This window comes from Schistocerca nitens, chromosome 3 (genome assembly GCF_023898315.1).
Source record: "Schistocerca nitens isolate TAMUIC-IGC-003100 chromosome 3, iqSchNite1.1, whole genome shotgun sequence".
NCBI lineage: Eukaryota > Metazoa > Arthropoda > Insecta > Orthoptera > Acrididae > Schistocerca > Schistocerca nitens.
Window position 1 is genome coordinate 661,211,220 of NC_064616.1, and position 24,093 is coordinate 661,235,312.

Below are 24,093 nucleotides of genomic sequence, written 5' to 3' on the forward strand. Positions count from 1 at the left end.
AGGTTACTAATTACCAGCACTAAATATTTATTAACTGACAGGTATAGAATGCAGTCTGTGATGAAGTTAAATTAGCTATAGATGAAGGATGAGACTTGCCAGTCCAGCAATGAAGTAACGCATTTCAGTTTCAGAAAAGGAAATAAATAGAGTTAAAATAGCCGTAAGAGGCTTTGGTAAGCTAAATAGTCTTTTAAGAACTGAAGTTCCATCGTACCGGAAAAGGTAAGTTTAAGTTCTGTGTGTATTGGCAGTTTTGATTTACGGCACTGCGATTAAACTTTTAATGCGAAAACTATTCGAAACCTCAGGGTTACTGAGTGAGAAATGGAGAGACGCGTTTTGGTAATTACTAGGGGAGACAGGAAAACTGACAAACGGGTCAAGAAGGAGACTGAAGTGAAATGCGTAATAACGCAATCATAAAAATGAAATGTTTGATAATGGCAGCAGGGAAGGAAGAAATGTATCGAAGCGAATGTATTATACGTGAACGAAGCAAGTTAAAGCAAATACCGTACTACTGTGGCTATAATTAAATGAAAAGTGGTAGTAAGTGAAGCGATCTGTCGTGGAACAGTGTTTGTGCCCCACGAATAATAGAAATAATGAACGATTTGAAAGACACTATCAGATCAAAAATATCCGAGCACCTCTTAGTGGACGTTTAGTATAGCGTGTGCCCACTCCGTCTTTACGAAGGGTTGATTTCTGCTAGGGACGCTTTTAATGAAGTGCTTGAAAATCTCTGGAGGAATGGCAGACCATTCTTCCTCAAGAGCCGAAACCAGAGAACGTAGTGATCTTGGACACTGGGGTCTGGAGTGATTTCTAGGTTAAAACTCATCCCAGAGGTGTTCCATTTGGTTCAAGTCAGGTCTCTGGGCAAGCCAGTCCATTTCAGGAATGTTATTATACACAAACCATTGCCTCATGCAAGCTGCCGGCCGAAGTGGCCGCGCGGTTCTGGCGCTGCAGTCTGGAACCGCGAGACCTCTACAGTCGCAGGTTCGAATCCTGCCTCGGGCATGGATGTGTGTGATGTCCTTAGGTTAGTTAGGTTTAACTAGTTCTAAGTTCTAGGGGACTAATGACCTCAGCAGTTGAGTCCCATAGTGCTCAGAGCCATTTGAACCATCTGGGGTAAAAAAAAAAAAAAAAAAATTCATGCAAGCTGTTTTATGACACGGTGTATTGACATGCTGATACAGTGAATTATCGTCTCCGAACTGTTCCTCTGCCGTAAGCTGTGAACAATGTTGTAAGCTTTTTTCATCTTTTTCCCCACTTAGAATTATCTTAAGCGCGTCCTAAATACGAAAATCACCCCTCTACAAAACACCATTTCCTCCGTGCTTCGCTGTTGGCACAACATATGATAGCAGATAACGTTCTCCGGATATTTGTCTAACTCAGGCCCTTCCATCGGATTTCCACAGGCTATAGTATCATTAATCATTACAAATCACTCGTTTTCAGTCGCTCATTGTTCAATGACGCCGTTCCTGCACCACCTCAGGCGTCGCGTAGCCGTGACTACAGAAATATGGGGTTTATGAGTAGCTGCTCGACAATTGTACCCTATTCCTTTTACCTCCCTACACACAGTCATTGTGGTAGCTGAACCACTGGAGCACTCTGGAACTCAGAGTGGTTCCTTCTGCTGATTTCGTGCGGTTTTTTATAACTACCCCTCTGAATGCTCAACAGTCCCTGTCCGTAAGTACACGAGGTATTTCTTTTTGTATCCTACTCTGAGTAGGTTGAACACAATGTATGACAACTAGCACTGGTAGTAACGTAGAGACCGGTGGAATGAGACAGGCAGTTCCGGGGGTAAAAAGAGTTCAGAAAGTGAACGGATAAACAAAGCAAGTCCAGAGCGTAGCAAAGTCGTCTTTAGCGTATACAACAATCCAGTGAGCAATCCAAATCACAGACGTAAATCAGGCAAGGTCAAAGCTCTGCTACTTAATGGCGCGTACCTAATGACTGCACAGACTAGTCAGAGACTGGCTAGCAAGTGCCGGGCCGCGTTATTTAGCGGGAAAATTCGTCAGAGTGCAGCGCCACGTTGCGTGCTTGCTGCGACTGCTGCGCCTCGCTTGGCGCAAGCTACGGTTGTCGTCTGTAGCCCGAGCATCTCTTACGTGTTCTGTCTATCCATATTCGGGACAGGCGGGAATTCCGAAACATTGCTGGTTTATCTTTGGCTGTTCCTTTGCGTTTTCTCTTCATTACCACATCACCAGCAGTCGACTTGGGCAGCTTTAGAAGGGTTTGAAGTGTCCTGACGGATTTGTCACTTGAGAGACACGTACATTCAAAGTCACTCAGTTCTCCTGGTCGACCCTTCTTTTAGAATGGCAAGTTCGACTCACAGGATTTCAAGTAGTCAGTTTCGCATTCCGTTGAGATGTTCGGATATTTCTGGTCAGATAGTGTATATTAAGAGGATTTTTTGATGAATTCTACCTCTAAAAATAATTGAATTTCTTTTGTTTCAGGCAGACTGCAGCGGTATCATAGTTTTCCGTGACGGATATTCACCGTTGAAGTAAGTGACCACTAATATTTAAAATTCTTTTCAATTTTAAACGAAAATTAGTCGACTACTCATCGTGAGTATAATAAGAATCTTACACAGAGCAGTCCCCGGAAATTTTTCTGTATATTGACATTTAAAATTGCTAAAGGATAAGAAATCCGGAAAACAAATTGTCAGAGTTGCCGACTTGTAATGTACCTGAGCTTTCTACACCGAAATAGTGCCATCAATTTAAAAATTAAAAATAACACACCTAATTGTCAAGAGTGGCGCAAGGACCTGTTTTAGAGATTTGCATCACTGTTCGTCATTTACCATTACGACTATGTACACAGCGAATTTAAAACTGCATTTAAAGATAAATCAGTAAGTGTGGTTTGTAAATTGATAGGTACAGCCAGAAACTTGAATCTTGTAAAACATTTATAACTCAAAAGTCATGAGAATACATATATAAACTGCTTATCACCTTACTTCTAAGCATACCGGTACTTAAAAATCAAAGTACCTCAAAATACCTTTATGCTGTCTCACAGGGAAGAAAATGGTTTACAGATTATACGACTTGTTGCTAAATTTTCCAACTTTCTTTAAAAGATACGGCTACAAAAGCAGTCATATGGCTAAGAATGTTGTATAACACATTCGCTGCCCAAATTGCTTGACTGTGCCACTACTCTGAGACCCTATTACCTTAAATGAGTTAACATAAATATTTTCACAAGTCAAGGGGATATATGACTCATTACTTTGGATCAGTGAAATGGTAGATATTTTTATTAAAAAAAAATGTTACAATACTGTGAGTTCTCAGTCTTTGATATTATCCATTAACGACTTTCAGAATTCCTTCTTACAGAACGGTGGTATTCAAAACCGTTCAAAAAGTACAGGGTGCTCATAAATAATGTTCCATTTTCACAACGCTATAGAAAGAGGACCGCTGCTCAGAATAGCGGCAAATTTGAAAAGAATGTTGTTGACGCAGGTGGAAACGTCATGAAAAAATATTTACGAAAGTTTGTCCCATGGATGGTGCTATAAGCTTCAGAGTACACAGGCCAACAGACGAATGCACACGGTTGTTCCTCCATTTGCGTTCGAGCCGCCCAACATGACTCTCCATGAAGGATCGAGCGCTGCTCGTAAGAAGAACCGTGACTGCGCGCCAGTAATCCTGCATAATTTTTGGGCTCTCAGGTGTATGAAAAAGGTGTTGGGTCGATGTTTGCTAAGAGTATAGAGAAAAATGATTACAAAATTTGAAAGAGTAGGTTCTTTTTAAGTGCAATGTCGCAGAGGGAGGAAAGTAGTTGATCCGATGTCTGTCGAAGATGTGGCCAAAGCATTGCAGAAGGGGTCGGGAGATGGTGTGTAAACGTGCAATGTGCAGGGAATTGCCAGGATGTTGGACATGCCTGCGAGCACGATGCATAAAATCCTACGAAACATCATGCATTGGTATCCATGCAAAACCACCTACGTTCAGGAATCCTGTTGACCTGCCACCAAGACAAACGTCACTCTGGAATTTCTTGCTCGCATGGAAATGGACAATGAATGGCCATGGAAAACATTCAGTGGATCGACGAAGCCCATTTCCATCTCCTAGGACATGTCAGTACGCAGAACCGCAGAATGTGGGAACACACATCAACTGGTACCACTTCATTCTGCAAAGGTGACTGTGTGGTGGGGGTTGACGGCATCGTTTATCGTTGGGCCGTATTGTTTCGAGGAGATGAGTCCTGCGGGTGCTGTTATCTGTACCGTCACTGTTAAACGCTAAGAGAGTCTCTTGCGCACCAACGTATTTCCGACCCTTGCAACAACTTGAATGTGCGTGTAGGATCATTTTTATACGAGATGGCGCTCCTCCGCTTATCGCACAGCCAGTGAAGCGGTTGCTGCAGAGTCATTTCGGAAATACTAGGATTGTCAGCTGTCGTTTCCCTAGAGATTGATTATCCAGATCATCTGATCTTAATCTATGTGTCTTCTAGCTGTGAGGTTATCTGTGTAGTTATCTGAAAAATATTGTGTTTGATGCTATGAACGAAGCTGCACTGAAGAAACACATCGCTCGAATTCTGAATGTGACCCCCGAGACACTCCGATATGTTGTGGAACATGTCTTGCTCCAGTCTCACGACAATGAGAAACAGGTGCTATTTTCCTTTTTATGCGGCTCCACGGCGAATAAAAACCGATTTTTCCCATCCGATGTTATACGACCTTGCTGTGAAGGATGAGCTTTCCTAACTAACAGTGCCACAACTGTTGGCTGCCGAACTTGGGCAGTCATGCATATTGCACAGTACAGATGGTGTAATGGGCAACTCAAACCACAGCCGTCGTAAGTGATTCATCTATCATTTTTAGGCGACCCAATTTACGATAAGATGCTTACAGCGCCATCTACTGCTAAAATTTCCGTTCAAGTTGTTTGTTCCACGTCGTTTCCCCTTGCATGAATAATATGAAGTTCAAATGTGACGTCATTCTGAGTAGTGGTTCTCTTCCTACCGCATTTTGGAAGTGCAACTGTAGTTATGAATGCCCTGGACATTTAATTATCCTATTTCCGAAATAGTTTCAAACTTTTTTTTACTGTTTTTGAGAACATTGACACATGTAGGTGCAAATTGGTCTTTGAGTGTTTTGGTTAACAAATTGCAGTACTAGTCTTCAACGATATGTGTCTGAATTTCGATCTGGATTTGTTACTGGTAGATGCAGGGAAAGGAAATTTATGCCGTGATGCTAACGGCATAGGAAGAAGCCATGTAAGCCACATTCAGTATATCACCTTCGTCTTATTCTATAAAAACTGCAGAGTAAATATCATTGAAAATCTATCATCGTTTGTGTGTGTGTGTGTGTGTGTGTGTGTGTGTGTGTGTGTTTGTGTGTGAGACAGAGACAGACAGACAGACAGACAGACAGAGAGGGATATGAAATGAAATTCACGTTCAAAACGTGTCCTACTACATCGAAGTTGAACAACCGGTCTTGCGGATGGAGGAGGGGAGCCTCAGAAGTGAAAAGTACCAACAAAGGGATCGATACGATGCAATGATGCATGCATGTCTGAAGGAGCTTTCATCGTACTTCTAACAAGGGAGCCTCCCCATCGCACCCCCCTCAGATTTAGTTATAAGTTGACACAGGGATAGGCCTTGAAAAACTGAATACAGATCAAACCAGAAAACAGGAAGAAGTTGTGTGGAACTATGAAAAAAATAAGCAAAATGTACAAGCTGAGTAGTCCATGCGCGAGGTATGCAACATCAAGGAGAATCTGAGCTTACGAGCGCCGTGGTCCCGTGGTTAGCGTGAGCAGCTGCGGAACGAGAGGTCCTTGGTTCAAGTTTTCTCTCGGGTCAAAAGTTTAATTTTTTTTTTATTTTCAGACAATTATCAAAGTTCAGGCACTCACACGTAATCAACTTCGCTCTCCAAAATCCCAGGACATGTTCAGATTTGCTTGGACACATGCAGGATTTGACGGTCTGCACACGGAAACATTTGAAAACGTAAAAAACATATGTTTTGACAGAGCACAGCGAAAACTGTGCACTGAGAAACTGTTGCATTCATTTGTTGCAGTTTATGTGACAAACTCTTATGTTTTCATCACTTTTTGGGGAGTGATTATCACATCCACAAGAAAACCTAAATCGGGCAAGATAGAAGAATCTTTTTACCCATTCGCCAGGTGTGCAAGTTAGGTGGGTCGACAACACATTCCTGTGATGTGACGCACACGCCGTCACCAGTGTCGTGTAGAATATATCAGATGTGTTTTCATGTCGAGGAATCGGTTGACCTATGACCTTGCGATCAAATGTTTTCGGTTCCTATTGGACAGGCACGTCCTTTTGTCTACTAATCGCACGGTTTTGCGGTGCGTTCGCAAAACACAGACACTAAACTTATTACAGTGAACAGAGACGTCAATGAATGAACGGACAGATCGTAACTTTGCGAAAATAAAGAAAGTAAAATTTTCACTCGAGTGAAGACTCGAACCAAGGAACTTTCGTTCCGCAACTGCTCACCCTAACCACGGGACCACGGCGCTCTTCAGCTCATATTTTCCTTGATGTTGCCTATCTTGCGCATGGACTATTCAGTTTGTATATTTCGCTTATTTTTTCATAGTTCCACACAACTTCTTCCTGTTTTCTCGATTGATCTGTGTTCAGTTTTTCAAGGCCTATCCACTGTGTCAATTTATAACTAAATCTGAGGGGGTGCGATGGGGAGGTTCCCTTGTAAGCAACGCAGCCACTAAAACATCGTGCTTATCAGCCGACACCGAGCGAGCGACTTTCAATTGAATTGTCTTCCCTGTACATCAATACCCATAATGAATGTACGAATGCAAGTTGTAGACACATGGTTGATGGCAGATGGGAGTTTGGGTTTGGCCGTAATTCGTGCTCGGATAATCTAATGGTAAGGCGACCGCTCACGATTAGCGGGAAAATCGGTTTCGAGTCCCGGTCCAGCAAACATTTTCACTGTCGCCATTCCGTTATACAGTTGATGGTTGTCCATATTAGCAACTGCGAATACATTTCATGTAGTACAAAGCGAAGGCGTCACGAACCGTTGCTGTGTCCATTCAACTGTAACTAACGCGAATAAGAAACTCTCAAAAAATGTTCAAATGTGTTTGAAATCTTATGGGACTTAACTGCTAAGGTCATCAGTCCGTAAGCTTACACACTACTTAACCTAAATTATCCTAAGGACAAACACAAACACCCATGCCCGAGGGAGAACTCGAACCTCCGCCGGGACCAGCCGCACAGCTCATGACTGCAGCGCCTGAGACCGCTCGGCTAATCCCGTGCGGCGAAACTCTTACTAATTTGTGGTATACAGCAGTATGAATAACGCTTTCTTAACGATAAATTTATAATTACTACCATTTCTTATGCAATTTCCACAGTTCCACAAGTTCCACAGTGTTACAGTACGAGGCACACGTAATCTTAAAGAATGAACTTTGGAAAACGCGGGGGAGGGGGGGGGGGGAGGAGAGGGGGGACATTGAGATGAAAATACGGTGAACTACGCGGACGAACTGTTGGCGTGATTAGAAGAGAAAAAAAGTAATGGAACACTTTTTATGTGAAAAATACGTACTGGAACACAACCACCCTGCTACGGGTACTTGAGAGTTGTGATGCTAATGATGTTCATGTTGATGAAATTGCCGTATTATTAATGTTGTTATTAAGATGTTGCTGAAAATGTCTTCTGTTTGCATAAATGCAACCGCGCGACCGCTACGGTCGCAGGTTCGAATCCTGCCTCGGGCATGGATGTATGTGATATCCTTAGGTTAGTTAGGTTTAAGGGGATTGATGACCTCAGAAGTTAAGTCCCATAGTGCTCAGAGCCATTTGAACCACTTTTTGCACTAATGAACAGCTGACACCTGCGTGTTAATGATTGTCTAACACGCCCAAAAAAATCATGGGTCTCATCTACACTCCTGGAAATGGAAAAAAGAACACATTGACACCGGTGTGTCAGACCCACCATACTTGCTCCGGACACTGCGAGAGGGCTGTACAAGCAATGATCACACGCACGGCACAGCGGACACACCAGGAACCGCGGTATTGGCCGTCGAATGGCGCTAGCTGCGCAGCATTTGTGCACCGCCGCCGTCAGTGTCAGCCAGTTTGCCGTGGCATACGGAGCTCCATCGCAGTCTTTAACACTGGTAGCATGCCGCGACAGCGTGGACGTGAACCGTATGTGCAGTTGACGGACTTTGAGCGAGGGCGTATAGTGGGCATGCGGGAGGCCGGGTGGACGTACCGCCGAATTTCTCAACACGTGGGGCGTGAGGTCTCCACAGTACATCGATGTTGTCGCCAGTGGTCGGCGGAAGGTGCACGTGCCCGTCGACCTGGGACCGGACCGCAGCGACGCACGGATGCACGCCAAGACCGTAGGATCCTATGCAGTGCCGTAGGGGACCGCACCGCCACTTCCCAGCAAATTAGGGACACTGTTGCTCCTGGGGTATCGGCGAGGACCATTCGCAACCGTCTCCATGAAGCTGGGCTACGGTCCCGCACACCGTTAGGCCGTCTTCCGCTCACGCCCCAACATCGTGCAGCCCGCCTCCAGTGGTGTCGCGACAGGCGTGAATGGAGGGACGAATGGAGACGTGTCGTCTTCAGCGATGAGAGTCGCTTCTGCCTTGGTGCCAATGATGGTCGTATGCGTGTTTGGCGCCGTGCAGGTGAGCGCCACAATCAGGACTGCATACGACCGAGGCACACAGGGCCAACACCCGGCATCATGGTGTGGGGAGCGATCTCCTACACTGGCCGTACACCACTGGTGATCGTCGAGGGGACACTGAATAGTGCACGGTACATCCAAACCGTCATCGAACCCATCGTTCTACCATTCCTAGACCGGCAAGGGAACTTGCTGTTCCAACAGGACAATGCACGTCCGCATGTATCCCGTGCCACCCAACGTGCTCTAGAAGGTGTAAGTCAACTACCCTGGCCAGCAAGATCTCCGGATCTGTCCCCCATTGAGCATGTTTGGGACTGGATGAAGCGTCGTCTCACGCGGTCTGCACGTCCAGCACGAACGCTGGTCCAACTGAGGCGCCAGGTGGAAATGGCATGGCAAGCCGTTCCACAGGACTACATCCAGCATCTCTACGATCGTCTCCATGGGAGAATAGCAGCCTGCATTGCTGCGAAAGGTGGATATACACTGTACTAGTGCCGACATTGTGCATGCTCTGTTGCCTGTGTCTATGTGCCTGTGGTTCTGTCCGTGTGATCATGTGATGTATCTGACCCCAGGAATGTGTCAATAAAGTTTCCCCTTCCTGGGACAATGAATTCACGGTGTTCTTATTTCAATTTCCAGGAGTGTATAATGGCTGCGGCAAAAGCCGAACGGGCAACCAGTTCTTCTGGTGTGTCTGTGAGCGCCTCGTCCACTAAACGCTTCATCTCTCTCCACAAAAAGAAATCCGTATGAGGTCAACAACTTCTCTAAAACAATATAAAACGTTTGTAAAGGAAAAGGCGTCACAGTAAGAGAATTCCTGTGACATTGTGAATGGGGTATACTCTGCCGTTGAAAGTTACAGCTGACCGTAAAAGAGGATTGTTTGACCGATGGTCGCAGTGGAGCAAGCCAGAAGGGATATTCTTTTACGATTTTGCAGTAAAAGAAGCTATGCGTGGAGCTCATATGTTCCAGGGATGGGTCGTGCTGTCAGCTGTGTGAGGTCAGCGAGATGTGGCTGGTAACTGCGCCGGCCTTATCGCCGCGGGCTGTCGTGTCAGCTATCAGCTGGGCTCCGCATTTATTTTAAGCAAATGACCGGACGCTCTAATCGCTGCGGGCTTACTCACAGCGCGGCCACTTTGCGGCAGATTGATCTAGGTAGCCGCGGGATTTGCACCGTCCGAGTGTACACTCAAATTGTTGCAAGATTTATGATGCAGGCCAAAGGAACTTTTCTTTTTGCATCTCACTTATTCGTGTGTAATTATTCGTGTAATGTAACTTCAAAATACCGTTTCTTTTTGCTCATACGTCACGAGCGGCGGGGAAAGAATACAAAAAATGTATCAACCCGTTGCCTGTTGCCTGTTTTTGGAGGAATTTCACGAAACGGTTGCAGTATTCTTAATTGTTTGAGCTTCTTGGGATCATTCTAATGATCAGCTGCTTTTGCATTCGCAACGAAGTCCTGGATTTTGAAACGCCTCCAAAAAGTAGCTCAGCTCACGTAACATTAGTACGGAGAACTGGCTACATTCAGAAATCTACAGCAGTGGCATTTTTCGAGTAAATCTAAATGTATATCGAATGGATAGTCTAATTGTAAATATGAATGACGTATTGGTGGAGGTAGGCAACGAAAAAAGTAAACCGAGTTAGATACTGAAGGTACACGTGAAATAATTTGGGCAGAACTCAATATAGAAGGTCCTTGCGTCGACCACCAGAATCGCCCCATCCCCCATTCCCCTCCGCTCCCAAATGAAACGGATAGTTTCAGGGAAACTGTCATCTCGCTGATACGTACGTTCTTCAATCATACTGCCCTCAATGGACGAGTTTTTTGTCATCCAAAAATTAACTGTGCAAATTACAGTTTTGATAGTGGTGAATGTGACAACACATCCTGCGAAATAATACTATATGCTTCTTCTGAAAATTCTGTTGCACAGATAGTTCCGAAATCCTCTCACGACGGAATTATGTTAGACCTAATGGCAGCAAATATACCTGACGTCTTCGAGGACGTCCACAATAGACTGCTCCAATGAGCATCAGACAGCTGTAGCAACAGTGACTACTAAAGTTCAAAAGGCGACTAAAACAAGTACAAAGATTTACATGTTCAGCAAACTAGATAAAGTGATATTAGTGCCATATCTAAACGAAGGAATGAACACATTTAGCTCTGGACAGGAACATGTAGAGGAACTGTGGCTCCAGTTCAGAGTAATACCGCAATTGCCAATGCAAAGGACAGGTATGCAGGGTGTCCCTCCTAAGAGTCATCAGACGCATTTTCTCTGTCGTTCTGGCAGCTATTTGGAATTTTGTTTTCATAGTAGCTGGAGCCAGTCCAAACAAATACTGCTCGTCACGTTCTTCATGCGACGCCAAGTGCCGACGAAAAGCGTCGGTTCGTTGCCCGTTACTAATAAAAACGTTTTTAAAGCGAAATTTTAGTTATTAGTTCGATAGAGATGTGCCAAATTATTTTAGTGTGATATTCGCTTTATCGATACGTTTTAACAGGGGCAGAAAATAGGAAGAATAGCGAGTACCCCAGCAACGACAGCACCGTACTGGCCCGCGCTGACTGCTACCATTATGCAACATAGCTGATCAATCGTTGCTGGAGCACTGGTTCTTCTTCGTGTCTTACATCCCCTGTTAATACCTATCGATGAAACAAATATCGTACTAGATTAATTGGGGACCGCTCAATCGAACAGTTGTGTAAAATTGAGCTTTAAAAATCGTTTTGTTTCTAACGTGAAACAAACCGACGTTTTCCATCGATACTGTGCTTCGAACCGAAGCCGCGATGAGCAGCATTTGTTTGGGCTGACTCCAGCTGCACATTGCATAAACGAAACTGCAAATATTTGCCGAAAAATCAGAGAAAATACTCCTGAAAACTCTTAGAAGAGACGCCCGGTATATCTAGTACAACACTTTATGATGGCCAGAACCTTCCACGGTATACGATAGTTCCAAAGAAACTTCTAAAGAAACAGCGAGTACTGAACAATAGATATAAACCAAATCTAAGTGTTGTAGGGACATAATTTCTGGATGAAATGCGTTTGGGTCTCAAAAGAGCTACGAGTGAAGCTGTTAATGACTAGAGTGGGAGGCTGGCAGTGTCACCGAATTTAGTATCCAGCCACTCCTGGATGCCACAGGAACTGAAACTGAATTAAAAAAAAAAGCAAAGACTGTAATGGTGAAATCCGTTTTTAAATGCTTTTTTGCAGACGAAGATACGGAAGTACTGTCTCAGATTAGTTCTCTGTTCCCTGCCAAGATGAGTGACACAGATACTGGTGTCACTAGTGTTGAGATACAATTGAAATCGCTAAAATTAAACAAGATTCCAGGAACTGATGAAATCAATGACTAATACTGCACAGCATTTGTAGATGAATTAGCCCATTTTAATAATAATAATAAACCATATATCACCCGTATAACCATACTCGGTTGGAGGAAAATACAAGTTTCAGGAATCTACAAGAAGAGTAACAAGACTGATACACAAAACCACGTACGACGTCACTGACATCCATCTTTTGTAGGATCTTACAACATATTCTGAGCTCAAACGTAAATCGGTATCTCAAGTAGAATGCCCTCTTCCCTGCTAACCATTATCGACTCCGAAAGCATCGGACAACTCGCGCTTTCCTCACGTGACATGCTGAAAGGACTGCATCAGGCATTCAGACAGATGCAGTATGTCTTGTCTTCGGAGCAGCATCTGACTTAGTACCACACAGACGTTTAATAAAACCGCAGTCGTATGAGTTATCAAACAAAACAAGTGACTGGATTGAGAATTTCTTGGTAGGATAAACGCTATACGTTATTTTGGATGTTGATTCATAGACTGAAGGGGAAGCTACTTCAAGCGCGACTCAGGGAATTGTATTCTAACCCTTGGCTGTCCGCATTGTACATTAGTGAACTGGCAGACAATATCAACAGTAACTTCAGACTTTCTGCAGATACTACTTTTGTCTATAATGCAGTATCAGCTGAAAAATGCTGCACAAATACCCAAGCAGATCTTGAAAAAATTTCAAAGTGATTCAAAAATTGGCAACTGGCTCTATATGTTGAGAAAAGTGAAACTGTACACTTCAGAAAACATAGAAAAATACTATCCTATGTTTACAATACCAAGAGCCACAACTGGAATCCGTCAGCACACAAATACACCTGAGTGGAATGACCATATAAAGTTGATCGTCGGTAAAGCAGATGCCAGACTGAGATTCATTAGAAGAATCCTAAGGAAATGCAATCCGAAAACAAAGGAAGTAGGTTACAGTATGCTTGTTCGTCCGCTGCTTGAATACTGCTCAACAGTGTGGGATTCGTACCAGATAGGGTTGATAGAAGAGATAGAGAAGATCCAACGGAGAGCAGCGCGCTTCGTTACAGGATCATTTAGTAATCGGGAAAGCGTTACGGAGATGATAGATAAACTTCAGTGGAAGACTCTACAGGAGAGACGCTCAGTAGCTCGGCACGGGCTTTTGTTAAAGTTTCGAGAACATACCTTCACCGAAGAGTCAAGCAGTATATTGCTCCCTCCTACGTATATCTCGCGAAGAGACCATGAGGATAAAATCAGAGAGATTAGAGCCCACACAGAAGCATACCGACAATCCTTCTTTCCACGAACAATATGAGACTGGAATAGAAGCGAGAACCGATAGAGGTAGTCAGGGTACCCTCCGCCACACACCGTCAGGTGGCTTGCGGAGTATGGATGTAGATGTAGATGAGTGCCATAATACCTGGAGATACAAAACTGAATGATCACACAACTTTTATCAGAGGTAAGGACGGGGCAGACTTCGGTTGATTGGTAGGATACTGGGAAAAATAAAACTAAAAGTCGGATATTGTGTGATTACCAGATCAGTGATCGCTCACAAGGAGACTTCACGACAATCGGATTCTTGTAATCACTCATTCAAAGCAGTGGGATGCAGCTATCTGAGATTCTCAAGAAAATCAACTCTGAAATTTTCTGACTATGTTTAATACGCTAAAATACGTGTTTCGATAATGAGCATGGCTAGGTGGAAGTGTGCTCGCTTAGAATGTGGGGGGGGGGGGGGGGGGGGCTGTTTAAGGAGCAAACGATACAAACCGCCGTTTGGGGCGCCAAGCTGAGAGGGACGCCAGATGATCCACGACTGTAAGATTTCCATACACGACATATCACAATCAGTAGCGGCTTTTGGGGTGCCAAGGTGAAGGGGGCGCCCAAGTGCAAGATTTAGATACAGCGCGTTTCACAATTAGTTGCGAAACCTGACACGGATGAAAATGTACGAGAGAATGGGAAAGAAGGAGATGCGCAGATGATAAGTCACTTGTGTGAAAAAATGTTGCCGAACTAGCCTTGGTGGGGGGGGGGAGGGGGGGGGAGGTTCCTGGAGAAGTGACATTTAGAAACAAAAATACATGTTCTACGAGCATTTCCGGGAAGTTGGAACATATAGTCGGAACATATAGTCGGTAGCGCTCGAGGCTGGTAAACGCTATATTGAGTTTAGTTTAGGACATACATTTTCTTTGTTTCTTTCCGTTCGTTTCGAATACCTTAGCCATTTAAAAATATACTATGTGATCAAATATACTATGTGATCAGGGGTATCCGGGCACCTGGCTGGAAATCACTTACAAGTTCGTAGCACTCTCGATAGGTAATCCTGGAATTCTATGTGGTGTTGCCCACCCTTGCCGTTGATGACAGCTTCCGCTCTCGCAGGCATACGTTCAATCAGGTGCTGGAAGTTTTCTTGTGGAATAGCAGCCTATTCTTCACGGAGTGCTGCACTGAGGAGAGATATAGATGTCGATGGGAGAGCCCTTGCACGAAGTCAGCGTTCCACAACATCCCAAAGGATTCAGATCAGGACTCTGTGCAGGCCAGTCCATTACAGGCATGTTATTATCGTATAACCACTGCGCCACAGGCTGTGCGTTATGAACAGGTGCTCGATCATGTTGAAAGATGCAATCGCCATCCCTGAATTGCTCTTCAACAGTGGGAAGCAAGAAGTTGCTTAAAACATCAATGTAGGCCTGTGCTGTAATAGCGCTACGCAAAACAACAAGGGGTGCAAGCCCCCTCCATGAAAAACACGACCACCCCCCATAACACCACCGCTTCCGAATTTTACTGTTGGCACTCCACACGCTGGCAGATGACGTTCACCGGGCATTCACCATACCCAAACCATGCCATCGGATCGCCACACTATGTATCGTGATTCGTCACACCACACAACGTTTTTCCACTGTTCAATCGTCGAATGTTTACGCTCCTTACACCAAGCGAGGTGTCGTTTGACATTTACCTGCGTGATGTGTGGCTTATGAGCAGTCGTTTGACCATGAAATCCAAGTTTTCTCACCTCCCGCCTAACTGTCAAAGTACTTTCAGTGGATCTGATGAAGTTTGGAATTCCTGCGTGATGGTCTATTACACATTACGACCCTCTTCAACTGTGGGCTGGCGCGGGGTAGCCGTGCGGTCTCGGGCGTCTTGTCACGGTTCGCGCCACTTGCCCCGTCGGAGGTTCGAGTCCTCCCTCGGGCATGGGTGTGTGGGTGTTGTCCTTAGCATTAGTTACTTTAAGTTAGATTAAGTAGTGCGTAAGTCTAGGGACCAATGACCTCAGCAGTTTGGTCCACAGTCCAAACAAAAACAAACAAACTGTCGGCGGCTTCTGTCAGTCAACAGACGAGGTCGGCCTGTACGCTTTTGTGCTGTACGTGTCCCTTTACGTTTACACTTCACTGTCGCATCGGAAACAGTGAACCTAGGGATGCTTAGGAGTGTGGAAATCTCGCGTACAGACCGCATGACACAAGTGACAGCCAATCACCTGACCACGTTCGAAGTCCGTGAGTTCCGCGGAGCGCCCCATTCTGCTCTCTCACGGTGGCTGATGAGACTAATGAGGTCGCTGATATAGAGTACCTGGCAGTAGGTGGCAGCACAATGAAAAACGTATGTTTTTAGGGTGTCCGGATAGCTTAGATCACATAGTGTATAGTGCGGTCAGATACAGGCCGAGAAGCTTGTACCGCTATTGGAGGATGGGCTGTGCTGAGAAATAAGTGTGACGAAAAAATTCGTTACGTTTGGCCGTTTCTGAGTTAAATAGCACTGAAGTTAGACAATCAGGCCATTGCGCAAGCAAAATCAAACGGGCCGCTGGAGACGACGTGCTAAATGGATACTTCCTTTGTTTCCTAAGACCAAACAATCGAAATGTTGGACATGGTACCGTAGGCAGGATCGAACCCTAATTAAAGTCAGTGAAGTCTCGTGCATTATCACCTACTGGCTATGCTGTTAGAACAAGTGACACTGAGTGTATATGGCGGGCCATTTGAATTTACCGTGGGCAACGGCCTGATCGGCGACTTCAGTGCTAATTAACTCGGGAACGGGGCAACGCATCGTACTTTTTTTTTCTTCGAACAATCATTCCTCAGCACAGTGTACCCTGTAACACCACCACAAGCTTTCAGACGGTTCCTGATCACCCTGTATATGCTAATTAACACATTTAATAGTCATTTCAATGCAAAAAACGTCTTCTTATTTGTAATTACAAACAGCACATATAATTCAGTTTTAAATGCCGACATAAGTTCTTTTCAGGGATCTCTTATGAAAGATTGTTAATCAGAATTGTCTGAATTAAAATAAATTACAAATCAATTTTTTTTCATATCTTTCTGTATTTGACGCTTCACGAAAATATTTGAAGTGCATGCATCATTGATTAGTAATTTTACTCCACTTGGACTCGAACCCACGCAACCCACGCCCAAGGCGAACACACTACCACAAAGAAACGTTGTTTGTCGAGAAAAAACGACCATCCTCAGCGTATAAAATGTCGTTGACAAACTTCAAAGTCGACGTTTTTGAGAATTTTTTAGAGTTACATCGAACAGCTTTCGTTGACTGATATTTGAGTTATGAGTTTCACTTACCATAAATTTAAAAAAATAATACAGAACCCCAGTTGCCCTGTGGTCTCCTTGCCAGGCAGTCAGTTAGTACCCTCAAGTTTCCAAGGGAATCTGCCCGGAGCTGTTTAAGTTGGAGACGTACACGTTATTGTAAGAATATTGCGGCGAGCTGTGCTGAATGCAGTGTGGCGTGGCGTGGCGTGGCGTGGAGTTAGCGTCACTGGTTGGCACGTACGCGTCTCCAGTTGAAACATGACCGTATGCAACTGATTGTCATTCAGTATTTCTCAGTTGTGTAAGGGTCGCAATATCATATACTTTATTGGCTTTATATACTGGAATATTTTATGTTTGTAGAAATAGATGCTCTCCCAGTCCAGTTCTGTTCTGGCTGTACGTTGATGTTAGTAATAAATATGCCTTCAGAAACAAATGTTGTACTTCATTGACGACACTGCTTTCGTATGTGGGCTTGATTCTGGTTACGACGTGCTAATATTAAGAGTGTATAATTAATGCACGAAAGAGATCGCTTACAAAACTCTCGTTCGATAAATTATCAAAAATGGTTCAAATGGCTCTGAGCACTATGGGACTCAACTGCTGAGGTCATTAGTCCCCTAGAACTTAGAACTAGTTAAACCTAACTAACCTAAGGACATCACACACATCCATGCCCGAAGCAGGATTCGAACCTGCGACCGTAGCGGTCTCGCGGTTCCAGACTGCAGCGCCAGAACCGCGCGGCCACTTCGGCCGGCGATGAATTATCAAGTTTTGTTTGCTAACTATAGCGGCCAAACCGCACGAAACAGCACGGGTTCCTTGAGCACAACAGACTATGTCTAGCCGATGAATTGCTGTCTGTGGGACATACAGAACTTAGTGCTGACACGTTAATCTGTCACAGCAAAGGCTTATACAGCTTAAGGACCATTGCGGGTAAAACGAGATACAATAACCAGTATTTACTGTCGGCATTTGAGTGACTAAAGCATTAATCGCGTTGTTTTGCTCTTCACATTTGTTCTGCCGGGATCGCCGAAGGGTCGACTCGGCAGTCCTGCAGATGTGCAATAGACACACAGCGTCACAGCGGAGCTGATATTGAAATAGCGGAGGGTTTAAGGCTTTAAGCGGAGGGGGCCGGGGACTGTGGCTGGCTTCTGACCTCCGCAGAGTGGCGAGAACTTGGGGCAGTGTGAGGAGCCTGATGAGTTATTGATTGTCACAACTTAGGCCGGTGACGCGACGCGCTACGCCACGCTACGGCGCCATGCGCATACCCGCCTCTTACAAGGGAACCTCCCCATCGCACCCCCCTCAGATTTAGTTATAAGTTGGCCCAGTGGATAGGCCTTGAAAAACTGAACACAGATCAATCTAGAAAACAGGAAGAAGTTGTGTGGAACTAAGAAAAAAATAAGCAAAATATACAATCTGAGTAGTCCATGTTCAAGATAGGAAATATCAAGGATAATCTGAGCTCAGGAGCGCCGTGGTCCCGTGGTTAGCGTGAGCAGCTGCGGAACGAGAGGTCTTTGGTTCAAGTCTTCCCTCAAGTGAAAAATTTACTTTCTTTATTTTTGCAAAGTTATGATCTGTTCGTTCGTTCATTGACGTCTCTGTTCACTGTAAAAAGTTTAGTGTCTGTGTTTTGCGACCGCATCGCAAAACCGTGCTATTAGTAGACGAAAGTACGTGGGAACCGAAAACATTTGATCGCAAGGTCATAGGTCAACCGATTCCTCCACAGGAAAATACGTCTGATATATTCTATACGACACTGGTGACGGCATGTGCGTCATATGACAGGAATATGTTGTCGACCCAGCTAACTTGTACACTTGGCGAATGGGTAAAAACGTTCTTCTACCTTGCCCGATTTAGGTTTTCTTGTGGATGTGATAGTCGCTCCAAAAAAAGTGATGAAATCATAAGAGTTTGTCACATGAACTGCAACAAATGAATGCAACAGTTTCACAGTCGCACAGTTTTCCCTGTGCTCTGTCAAAACAAATGTTTTTAACGTTTTCAAATTTTTCCATGTGTAGACAGTCAAATCCTGCATATGTCCAAGCAAATCTGAACATGTCCTGGAATTTTGGAGAGCGAAGTTGGTTATGTGTGAATGTCTGAACTTTGATAATTGTCTGAAAATAAAAAATTAAAATTTTCACTTGAGGAAGACTTGAACCAAGGACCTCTTGTTCCGCATCTAATCACGCTAACCACGGGACCACGGCGCTCCTGAGTTCTTAGTATCCTTGTTCTTGCCTGTCTTGCGCATGGACTACTCACAGTTTGTATATTTTGCTTATTTTTTTCGTAGTTCCACACAACTTCTTCCTGTTTTCTCGACTGATCTTTGTTCAGTTTTTCAAGGCCTATCCACTGTGCCAACTTATAACTAAATCTGAGGGGGGTGCGATGGGGAGGTTCCCTTGTTAGGTCTGTAGCAGTCAGCCACGCACGTTGTGACCGAAATCACGAGGGAATCCCCATTTCTCAGAACGTGATGCGTCAGTTTCCACGAGTACCATAAAACAACACACACACACACACACACACACACACACACACAGAGAGAGAGAGAGAGAGAGAGAGGTAGGGGGGAGGGGTAGTTTTCAGCGGAAAGACAGAGATGCCCGCTTCGGAGGAAGTGGCACTGGTTTATTTTAACACATTTGCCTTAGTTGATTTCGTAATAAAGCACTTGAATGCGGTGGCATGCTGCATTTCTGAAGTGTGGAAGATTCTGCATTCGAGAAGGTAAAACATTTTTCTTTTTCTGAAAATAGAGAGGAAATCGTGCGTATTAAAAACCGAACAGCGTACACCCGTATACCGTTCAGTATGAATTCTGTCAAAGCGTACAAAAATTCAAGAAGGAATACGAAATGCTCGGCAGGATATTTTGTGGTAGGAAATATGCGAAGTCGATTTAAGAATATCTCGTACCTGTGTCTGCTATCGAGAGATGTGACATTTTGATTAACGCACTGGAGTCGAATTAAGGAACAGAATTGTTCACGTTCTTCTCTGGTCATTCTGATTCATGTTTACCATGATTACAATACGTCCCTATCATGTGAGTGTTGTGACGGTTACTTCAGCATGGACACTGCAGAGTTCCTTTCGTATTCTTGTAGAACTGCGTTTTTAAACACCTCAGCTGCTGACTGGATGTTAACTTCTTAGATTGTAGCCTTTCTTCCTTATACGGCCGAATTGCAATATTTGCCGTGTAAAGCAGTTTTTATTTTTTTATTTTTTTTTTTTTTTTTGCTAAGCGTTTCGCAGTTTCACCCTTCTACACAAGATTCTATGTACTCGAGCCGCATCTATTTTGAGTTATTAGTCGGTGTTTCGTAAAGTACTCCTACATTCTTCATCTGCTTGTCTTTTGCCTTGTCCCCCACGAAGCAGCTGAGTGTCACATGTCAATGATTTGGCCAAGTCGCTGCTAAACTTATCATTGGCTAAAACTCAGCTTGCCCTTTTCTCACTTGATGTACTGCGAACTATGGATGAGGGGCAACAGGAGGATTCCAGATTTCTAGATTTCCGGAAAGCATTTGACACGGTGTCCTATTTCAGGCTGTTACCGTAGGTACAAGAATACTGAATAAGTTCACAAATGTGTGGGTGGCTCGAAGACTTCTTAAATAATAGAACCCAGTCTGTTGTCCTCGACGGCGAGTGTTCGAGACAAGGGTATAGTCAGGAGTGCCCCAGGAAAGTGTTATAGAATCGCTGTTGTTCTCTATATACATAAATGATTTGGCGGACGGTGTGAGCAGCAGCCTGCCGTTGTTTGCCTTGGTGTACGGTACAGTGTCAAACTTGAGTGACTGTAGGAAGATACAAGACGACTTATATAAAATTTCTAGTTGGTGTGATGTATGGCACCTATCCCTAAATGTGGAAAACTGTAAGTTAAAACGGATGAGTAGCAAGATCAAATCTGTAATGTTGGGTACAGAATTACTAGTTTCCTGCTTTACACAGGCAAATCGTTTAAATATCTGGGCGCTACGTTGCAAAGCGATATGAGTTGGAACGGGCATGTGGGAACTGCAGTAGAGAAGGCGAATGATCGACGTCGGTTTATTGGGAGGATTTTAGGAAAAACTGGTTCACCTGTAAAGGAGAACGCATACAGGACGCTGGTGCGATCTATTCTTGAGTACTGCTCGATTGTTTGGGATCCATACCAAATCGGACTGAAGGAAGATTCGAAGCAATTCAGAGGCGATCTGTTAGATTTGCTATCGGTAGATTCGAACAACACGTAAGTGTTACGTAGCTGCTTCGGGAGCTGAAATGGGGATCACTGGAGGGAATGCGACATTCTTTTGGAGAAAAACTATTGAGAAAATTTAGAGAACCGGAATTCGAAACTCACTGCCGAACGATTCTATTGCCGCCAACACAGGTGGCGCGTAGGGACCACTGAGATAAGCTTCGAGGAATTAGGGCTCATACGGACACGTATAGACAGTCTTTTTCCCATCGATTTATTTGTGAGTAGAACAGGAAAGGAAATGACTAACAGTGATACAGGGTATCCACCACCAGGCTCGTGCGGTAGCGTTCTCGCTTCCCACGCCCGGGTTCCCGGGTTCGATTCCCGGCGGGGTCAGGGATTTTCTCTGCCTCGTGATGGCTGGGTGTTGTGTGCTGTCCTTAGGTTAGCTAGGTTTAAGTAGTTCTAAGTTCTAGGGGGCTGATGACCATAGATGTTAAGTCCCATAGTGCTCAGAGCCATTTGAACCACCACCAGGCACCGTACTGTGGCTTGCGGAGTATCGATATAGATGTAGATGTAGATATGGATCGGCCGTCCAAGCTGTGACGCAACATAACTGAATACCAACTCCGTTGTATTTTGGTGACGATAACCCCCAGACGTTTAATTTCGAGTGAGCTGCGTGGAAGGAGAACCTATAAGCCTATGTTCGCTAATGCTGACTCCACAATACTCAGTTTCTTAAGCTTAAAAGTTCTCCGCCTTGATAGTTCCGCAGTGAGCGCGACGGGTTTGTACCCAAAGGTGCCCGGGTCTGATCTGGAGACTGGGCGTTCTGCTGTCATTACGCTCGTATAGTCAGAAACGACATTCCACTGCTGAGATGGTTATAACTTCGAACTGTCGAAACAGTGTTACTGTTTTAGTTTTACACCAACGAAACTTGGTAACACTCCAAAGTTTGTGAATAACTGCCTAAAGTACTCAAATCAGTCTTACCGGAGTTCCGAGCTCCTTAGAAAGCTGCCAGAGACGGTGTTTGGAAATACATCCGACACGAAAAAAGGGCTAGTCTGCTACATTAATGAAATCGACAGTAGCGTTTACGAATATTTTTGATTTCAGTTAAATTTAATTGCAAAGTTTGGATGTTATGATTCCCAGGCGGACTGCACGCAGTTCGATTATCCCTCGCCACATCCAAAGTTACATACATACTCCGCAGGCCAGTGTATAGTGAGTGGCAGAGAGGGCTGTCATACTTTATTTATGTCATATTCGATCCGCGTATTGTGTGAGAGAAATGTACACTCTTGTGACAAAAAAGGACGCACCACGAAGACATTATCCAAATGGGAGGGAAATCGGTAGATGTGATATATATGCACGGACAAACTTATGATTAAAATTTCAGAAAAACTGAATGATTTATTCAAGAGAAAGAGCTTCTGAAATTGAGCAAGTCATTAAGGTGTTGGTCGACCTATGGCCCTAATGCAAGCAGTTATTCGGCTTGGCATTGATCGACGGAGTTATTGGATGTCCAAAGGGAAATCGTACGAAATTCTGACCAACTGGCAGGTTAGATCGTCGAAATCCCAAGATTAAAAAAAAAAAGTCGTGTGACTAGGGCCTCCCGTCGTGTACACCGTTCGCCGGGTGCAAGTCTTTCGATTTGACGCCACTTCGGCGACTTGAGCGTCGATGGAGATGAAATGATGATGATTAGGCCACCACAACCCGCAGTCCCTGACCGGAGAAAATCTCTGACCCAGCCGGGAATCGAACCCAGGCCCTTAGGATTGACATTCTGTCGCGCTGACCACTTTTTTTCGTTTTTTAAGTAACAATAACATTTTATTTATTCATTTAATTTTTTTTCCCAAAAGAAAAATCATATATAAAAAAGAAGGGAAATAAATATAGGGCCGAAGTGACATCCTCGTCACTTCACTGGGAGTAAATCCTATCCCTCGAAACAACGTAAACCTGGGACTCCCCACCGCTTCGGGGGGTTATGAAACATGCTGCCTAGAAAGTTCGCAAAATGCGTTTTATATTTAGAGTGGCGTCTGATGATTTCGTGTTGTTCTAGTAGATAATGCCAATAGTCCATGACCGATATCAAGGTCCGCGAGAGCACGTAGTGCGATGCGTGTCCTCCAATCCATCGGATTGTCGATGTTTTTTGTGAGGGGAAAAAGACAGGGTCAGGGAATAATAAAGCGCCCGTCGTGATCGTTGATTAGTCGGTGTGTCGGAGGAGGGCCATGATGCGTTGCGTCAGCCGCCAAACATCCTTTGCCTCACCGCACTGCAGAGAGTGTTCGTCGGTGTACTGCATGCCACATTTAAGGCAGAGCGGGGAATCCTCCATGCGAATGTCGTACAATCGTTGGCGGTTGACTGTCTTTCGGTTGATTAATGTATACCATGACGATCGCGCTGCTGTGGTGAGGAGTGGTGTGTGGACAGCTCGCCAAATCTGTCGCCAGTTTCGTGTTGGGTATTTAAGTTCGACAACATTGCTGCCATGATGACGCCGCAAGTATCGATATATCTCACGGGTAGTGGGGATTCTGGTGGAAGGTATCTGTAACTGAACATAACTAAAATCAACAAAAAATCGCGCGACGTGAGAAAACGAGGGCGAGATGGTGCCTACTGCTACCGGTGGTTCAAAGGACGTGGGAAGAAGCACATCCAGGATGGCCGACGTGATGGCGTGTTGCCGCTGGTTCCAAGTTCGTAGCGTCGCTCGCAGGTATAGAGCTAGAGCCTTTTTCCGCACATCCGTGAGGTTAAGTCCTCCAGAATGGTGTGGGAGAGTTAAAGTCTCGTATTTGATCTTAAACAACATTCCTTGGCTGACATAGTATCCAAAGGCCGCCATTAATCTGTCAGCGATACCATGTGGCATTGGCAGTACCTGTGCCAAGTGCGGCAGTCGCGAGGCCAGGTGAACATTAGTGTAGTCCACCCTTTGGAGCAG

General features: G+C 44.6%; 1 protein-coding gene across 5 annotated transcripts in view; it reads left to right on the forward strand.

Moving 5' to 3' along the window:
* Window positions 1-24,093, forward strand: part of LOC126248622 (protein O-linked-mannose beta-1,2-N-acetylglucosaminyltransferase 1-like) — a 2,277,756-nt gene that overhangs the window by 499,330 nt on the left and 1,754,333 nt on the right. For 4 of the 5 annotated variants that reach the window (XM_049949790.1, XM_049949788.1, XM_049949787.1 and 1 more), the window contains one exon: window positions 2,508-2,557. The gene's annotated coding sequence lies outside the window, so the exon portion shown is untranslated. The remainder of the gene's footprint in view (window positions 1-2,507; window positions 2,558-24,093) is intronic. The other variant, XM_049949789.1, reaches the window with a different exon arrangement.